Below are 6,887 nucleotides of genomic sequence, written 5' to 3' on the forward strand. Positions count from 1 at the left end.
TGCTATATTCTTTCTTAATGATGGAATATGGATGAGAAAACTGAGTCCCAATACCCAATAAACCGAAGTATCACCATAACGATATAACTCTCACACAGTGTTAGCAAAAAACTTATTGAAAGTTTCAACATTAATGTAGTCTCGAATATCGATTTTTTAACTACCTGTTATGTGATCTTGTAAACTGTAATCTTTATTGTCCAGCACATGTCATGGTTACAGAGTTGCGACCAGAAGCAATGCAACCGGTGGAGACAGGAATGCTCCTGGTCTGCTTTATTTTCTGAGTTGCTTTAGTTTTCAGCCTTGGTATTCATTGAATACTGATAAATACGCTCTGCTTGACAAATTAAAAGCAATTAAATCAATTCCGTACCTGGAGCAAGAAAACCAGAACTCACAGGCAGGGAGCAGAAATTGGAAGCTGCACAAGTTGCCATGTGGCAAAGAATTGTTTCAGGGAACGCATAGTCATATGTGTGCTCGGGAAATTTCCAAATTGCCACATGCAGTAAACTCCACTGTAGCAGGGGTTCTACAAAAAAATGCTTATGTAAAAGCAAGCCAAGTGGGCAGGGTTGGGGACTGTCTGGGCCATGGACATGCAAGGCCATTAGGCGGTCCAGTAGGTAGGTTTGGAGTCTGAATCCATGTGGGTGCCAAGTGAAGAAGTACACTTAAAAGAAATCCCATACTAGCTCAGAATTATGAAATAGACAGTTATTTATTTAGGTGTAGACTCACAAATCAGAATCCTCTGCTTGAACGGAGATCAGAAACCGAATCCCACAGCCAGAAAAGAGGCCAGATGATGTTCTACATTGGCATATATAATATAGGAGGCCATGCCCCAGCTAGTGGGTAACCACTGGCTGTAATACTTCCTACAGCAGCAACCCACACCAAGAAAGATAAACATGGTATATATACACCTCTAAGTGAATATTAACTATACAGTATGTGGGGCAATATTATACAGGCCACATATTTCTGCACTGTATCAGCAGCCAGGCTTTCAAGCCTCAATAGCAACTGAGGTTCTAAAAGCACTTTTAGGCTGGCTGTCTCCTGGTCTCAAGAGATGTTGATGTTGTGCTGCTCCTTCTTTGTAATTATGGAGATGGCGGGGAAGAAGTGTTCATTCCAAGGTAGTAACATAGTTGCAGATGTGACTTTAGTCCTGCTACCCCAGAAGCAGAAGGCTAATTAACTTCCCCCTCAGTTTACCTTGAGAGAAAAAACATGTTTTGAGAATAAGCATGGGTGATCTTCAGGATTTGAATGAACCCCGAGACTCCCTTCCAACATTGCAGTGTCATCTATGTCTCAATTATTCCCGTGCCTCCATGCTGGTCCATAGAGATGGTTTTTGTTGGGGTTTAGACCCTGATAACAGTAAGGAATAATTTTGCTAAGGTATGTCATTTTAAGACACATCAGTAAGAAAGTATGTTTCCAAATTGCATAAAATTAACCTAGCATCAGGTGGAAAAATTAACACCACACAGGAAATAATTTTGCACAAAAACATATATTCATGGGAATATTATATTTGTTAAAAATGATTACATTTGTAAAATAGAATTATATAAAAGTATGTTTTTGAAACAAAAAGGTGGAAGATGTACATACTTTGTGATCTCCAAATAGAGTAGAACATGTGAAGCATTTAAGCAATTGGTTGCTGGAATTTAATGCCAGTAGATAATTAATATAGAAAAAAACTATCAACATGTCCTTCAAAACTTAAAAGAAAACAATAACAGAAAGAAGTGATCAACAATCAAAACAACAACAACAAGGTAACCATACTATCTGTGGCATCTTCAGGAGGGTATGTAGTAATCGGAACATTATTGCATGAGCATGGCTGGTGTCTGTCACTTTTTCAGCCTCATAGATTGGTTTTCAGTCATTCAGTTCAGGGCACTAAGGATGGGACCACTACACTTCTGATGTTCTGAATGCCCTCAAGACTTATGACTGTTTTCCAGCTTCTCCTAGCTACTACTCTTCAGCTCTGAGGCCTCAGGCTTGAGGGGAGAAATATTATATTGATTAGAAGGAGTGTACCCAATACTTCTGTCCACTTCAGGTATGTTTGATGAGTCTTTGGGTAGAGTGGGAATGTTAGACACCTGCTTGATCAGAAGGTGAAACCAGAGGCCCTTTGGATAAGGATGATAGTATAGACACCTTACATAAAGGAAAAGGAAGACCTGAAGTTCTCTTGGCAAGATATGAGGTTTGAATACTCCATTAAAGGGAAAGAGTATGTGTGAGACACCTTGGTAAACAGGAACTGTAACATGAGAGCCTGCATATTGGAGTTTCTGTCCTGCCTGGTTCTGTCCTCCCACCAGGTCCCACAGCCATCTTATCCCAAAGAAATTACACAGAAATCTATATTAATGATAAACTGATTGACCCATTAGGTCAGCTTCATATTAAGTCTTATAATTTACATCAGCACATTATTCTTATCTATGTTAGCCACATGGCTTGGTAACTTTTTCAGTGAGGCAGTTTACATCTTCCTTCTTTGGTGTCTGGACAGGACTGGGGAGGAATGGGCTTCCTCCTTCCAAGAATTCTCCTGTTCTCATTGCCCCACCTTTACTTCCTATCTGGTTGTCCCACCTATACTTCATGCCTGGCTACTGGACAATCAGTGTTTATTTAATACATAATTGACAGAATACAGAATTGTCTCACACGACTTCCCCATCTTTTTTTTTTTAAACAAAGGAAAATATCTATAGTTCATTTTTTTTGGGAATATGGGCATAGTATTCCAGGCTACGTCATGCTGATTGGGGGTGCTGATATCTAATGGGGACCTAAAGAAATTTTGAATTATGATCAAGTCCTGACTGGAGTATCCTGTGAGTCTTGATCATCTCAGGCAGCAGTCTTGAATCTGTTCTGGATGTGGAACTCTGACTTCTGGGCCATCTGTTCCTACCAGAGATTTCTCAGGTGGTCTTCCTTGATCAAACCTGGTTTTTCTTAACTCAGAATGAATCCGCAGCCTCTCATTTCTTCTGAAAACAAAAGCAAAATCTCTTCTCCAAAGTAACATACCTTTGACTTCAATTTTGAAATCAAGGTATTTTCAAAATACCTATCTTGATTGATTTAGCAGCATTTATAAACAAATACCTTTTAGCATTTGTTGCTCCTTCCTCATCATTCAAACAATTCAAAAAGAGCATGCTAACATATAGTATCCAGATTTTCTGTGTGTTTTACATTTTTATGTGGCTTTACTTTAACCTCTATTTCTTTTATTTTTACTTTTACTTTTTGGGACAGGTTTTCTGTATATCTTTGGCTATCCTGGAACTCCCTCTGTAGACCAGGCTGTCTTTGAACTCACAGAGATCCACCTGCCTCTGCCTCCTATGTTCTAGGATTAAAGGTGTGTACAACCACACCTTGAATCACAAGAGGTCAATCTGCCTCTGCCTCCCAAACTTTGGGATTAAAGGTGTGTGCTACCATACCTTGAACTGCAGAGGTCTTTCTGCCTCTGCCTCCCAAGCTTTGAAATTAAAGGCATGTGCCACCACACCTTGAACTCACAGAGGTCTGCCTGACTCTGTCTACCAAGTGTTGGGATTAAAGGTGTGTACCACCACACCCAACTACTCTGGTTCTTTTTTTATTTTAAGGACTTTAACCTTTATTCTGCATATATTTTCAACACATTGTAAACCATTTAGAGGTTTTCTTCATCTTTGACTCTCTCTTTACTGTATATCTCTTTTTTTCTGACCACATGAGGCTTTAATTTGCTAAACAATATGGAGAGGACTAAAGACATGGCTTTGACAGCTGGATCCAGTCCATTCCTTGGCTTTGTGAAATTTCAGGATAATGGCAGAGGTAATGGCTGGAGATACATTTATTGCCACAACTCTATAGTGTTTCAAGGTCCTTGCAAGCAAGCTGCAATAGTGTGTCCACAAACAGCACTCAAATGCTCTCTCTGTAGCCAGACCTCCTGCCTCAAAGTGTCAGAGTTTGCACTGGCAGGATGGCCCAGAAAGCAGGCATTTTAAAATGATGCAGCTTTTTCCTGTTATCTTTGAAAGCCAAAAAGCACACGGTCAGCTTTTATCAACACCATTTAAGTGTCTTATGGCTGGACCTCTTAAAGAACAGCAGGGTTTTGCAGCTAAAGCTGAGTCAGGAAGCCTCTCTTAAATGAGAGCACTTGCCTCTAGCAAGCAGAGCAGATCTGAGAAATTGCTGCTACCAAGAAGATATGCTTTATTCTATTCTTTTCTGTATTGAATTTCTTTCCAATATCTCTCAGGTTTTATGTGGATGAAGTTTTCTATGTGGGAGCCAAGGCCTCATATTCAGACTTTCAATGCCTCCGAACATAAATTAGAAATGTACAAATAGAATCAATGGGCCAAAGATGAGAGGTCAGAGGCTTGCCAAGGAGCATGTGGAAGAAAGTGGAAGCAAGAGCCCCAGAGAAAATACAAGCCCCCCCCCCCCCACGGGTCAGAGGGATTTCTTATGAGAAGAATGAAAACCTGAGGGCTATTGTAGAGATAGACTAGCATGTTGGACTGAATAAAGCTGGAAATCAATATCCTCACTGTTTGACATGAGATCAAGGTCCCAGCCCACCTCAGTCAGTAGAACACATTCCAGGAACTGCCTGCTCTTCATTGGAGACTTGAACATCTGTCCATTGCAGTGAATGTGTGGTAGATGAAACAGCAGTTCGAGTGTTCATCCAAAAGTCTGCATGAGAGTTCTAAGCTCACTCTCCTTCTTGAGATAATGCTCAGGTGCTCAGATCTAGGTTTTATTGATGAAACATTATATTGGTTTTTGCCTTAAGTTAGTAGACATCAGTTCTAGACTCTACTTGGGTACTGATACTTTAAGGCTGGGTGTCCTGGAGAACTCATCTGTGAGGTATAAAAATTATTCTTTGATCTCATATTTGGGTGGGTGCAGGGAGCCAGTATGTGTGGCCGCCATTACAAGATGGCGCCTAGCTCCTGCGGGCTGGAGTAGCCAGTACCACCATCTCAGGCATGCTCAGTGTCCTCAGTGTGCTGGACCTATCAGGGAGTTTGGAGCAGTTTGCTAAGACACTTTGACCAATAGGAAGCCTGCACGTACCCCTAGTTCCAATATTAAGCAGTTGCAGCAGTTGCAGCTCAGAACTCGGGGCCCCTCACTTCCTGCTCTCCCTTCAACCAAGAGGCTCGAGTAAAAGCGTGATTTGGGAAGAATCCTTGTCTGGTGGCTGTTCTTTCCTGCTGGTCAGGGAGTTCGCCACAGGTGGGGGACCCTGAGTCAGAAGAGGACAATGTGAAGCCCTCCTTGGGCAGAAGGGCATGAAGACAACTTGGATAGTGTGAGAAGATCTGAGGCCCACTGGTGAATCAGAGTCAGTAGACTGCACGTCCTTTGGTCTCAGTGGAATACTCCAAAACACAATTACATGGACCTAGTAAGTTCACTCCCACAGGGGCATATTCAGAAGATCTGAGAACCCTTTCTATATTGGTGGATAGTACGTCTCTATTAGAGCAGGCAGGGATGAGAACACTTTAGTCAGAAGACAGAGTAGATGTATCCTTGGAAGACAAGGTAATCTAAAAGTTACTTTAGCAAGAGAGAGAGAATACTCTCAGACTTCTTTGGGTAGTTGGGGTATATCCAAGTTCTGAGTGGGTGGAAAAAGAATTCCTGCTATCACTTTGGGATCAGGTGAAAGATCCAAGACCCTCTAACTTAGAAGGAGGAGACAGGAGCTCCGAGGACTGGATAGAATAATCTCAGCCTCTCTTGGTGCTATATCTGTGGCCCTATTGTGCAGAATCTGAAGGTTGAATGACACCCTGAGAATTATAGAAAATCCCAGGCACTCACCAACACCAAACTTGAAATCACAATCTAGAACACACATCTTCTGAATGTCCATGTTAGGCATGTCACCAGTCTTAGAAGTCTTCTAAAAGGCTGCACAACAGTAGTCTCTGGCTCAGTGTCTTTGTCCACTCACATATTTGTCTTCATGTAGGACAGGTGTTCTCTGTCTAAGGGACCAGAATGAAGACAGTAGTTAGAGTTCACCTTATCTTTCTACTCTTGTGTTCAGAAACCTCAGTCCACAGTGCTCTGAGATCTCTTTGGTCAGAACAGTACTCTCCAGGCCACCCAAATAAGAAGTTGTAGGAGAAAAATCATTGAAAGAAGGTAAACATGTGGAATTTCCTTGATCACACAAAGCATATCTTAGGCACTCTTTATTGAAGTGGATATTTAATTCTCCCTATGTGAGATATGAGAAAGGTCATGGCATGTTGAACAGAAATAGAAAGACTCTTATGCCCTTCATCAAAGAAGTAATATAGCAGACTCCATAAGAATAAGAAAAAAATCTGATGCACCTTGGTCATAACTGTTATTTCAGAGATATTTTGTGCACAGGTGAAGGTCTACAGCTATTTTTTCAGAGGTGGAAAATCTATTCCTATGTTTAGTGAGATAGGAATGGCAATTTTTCATTGAGCTTATGTAAGTACCTTGTGGAGCAGAGGAAGAACTGTTTCTGTCTGATGAGCTTCCAATTTTTTTCACTATTTAGAATATCCATACCTTGTGGGGAATTGTGGAAGGCTAGGCAGTAATTATTGCATATTTTCAAGGTGGTTGGAAGGTTATTCTCTGTTTAAGAAGTCATTGGTCAGATAAGATAAGCCCAAGGCTCCTTTGTTCAGAGGAGTAATAGATTATGCATAGCAGGAAGAGATTTGGTAGTAATCCTGGACAGTAGGGAATATAGCAGGCATAGTCAATAAAACAAGATCTTTGGGCCCCTTGCAAGAACTGGTAGGCCAGAGTCCTCC

General features: G+C 41.2%; 1 long non-coding RNA gene across 1 annotated transcript; it reads right to left on the reverse strand.

Annotated features, from left to right (window-relative positions):
* Window positions 1–1,621: 1,621 nt before the first annotated feature.
* LOC126495853 (uncharacterized) lies at window positions 1,622–6,053 on the reverse strand. The gene is made up of 3 exons (XR_007590250.1): window positions 5,908–6,053; window positions 4,648–4,821; window positions 1,622–2,033 (listed from the first exon to the last, which is right to left on the reverse strand). It is a non-coding gene; the product is annotated as an uncharacterized lncRNA (long non-coding RNA).
* Between the last annotated feature and the right edge of the window lie 834 nt (window positions 6,054–6,887).

This window comes from Alexandromys fortis, unplaced genomic scaffold (assembly GCF_014885135.2).
Source record: "Alexandromys fortis isolate MF-2015 unplaced genomic scaffold, M_Fortis_MF-2015_v1.1 scaffold_597, whole genome shotgun sequence".
In the NCBI taxonomy this organism is placed as follows: Eukaryota; Metazoa; Chordata; class Mammalia; order Rodentia; family Cricetidae; genus Alexandromys; species Alexandromys fortis.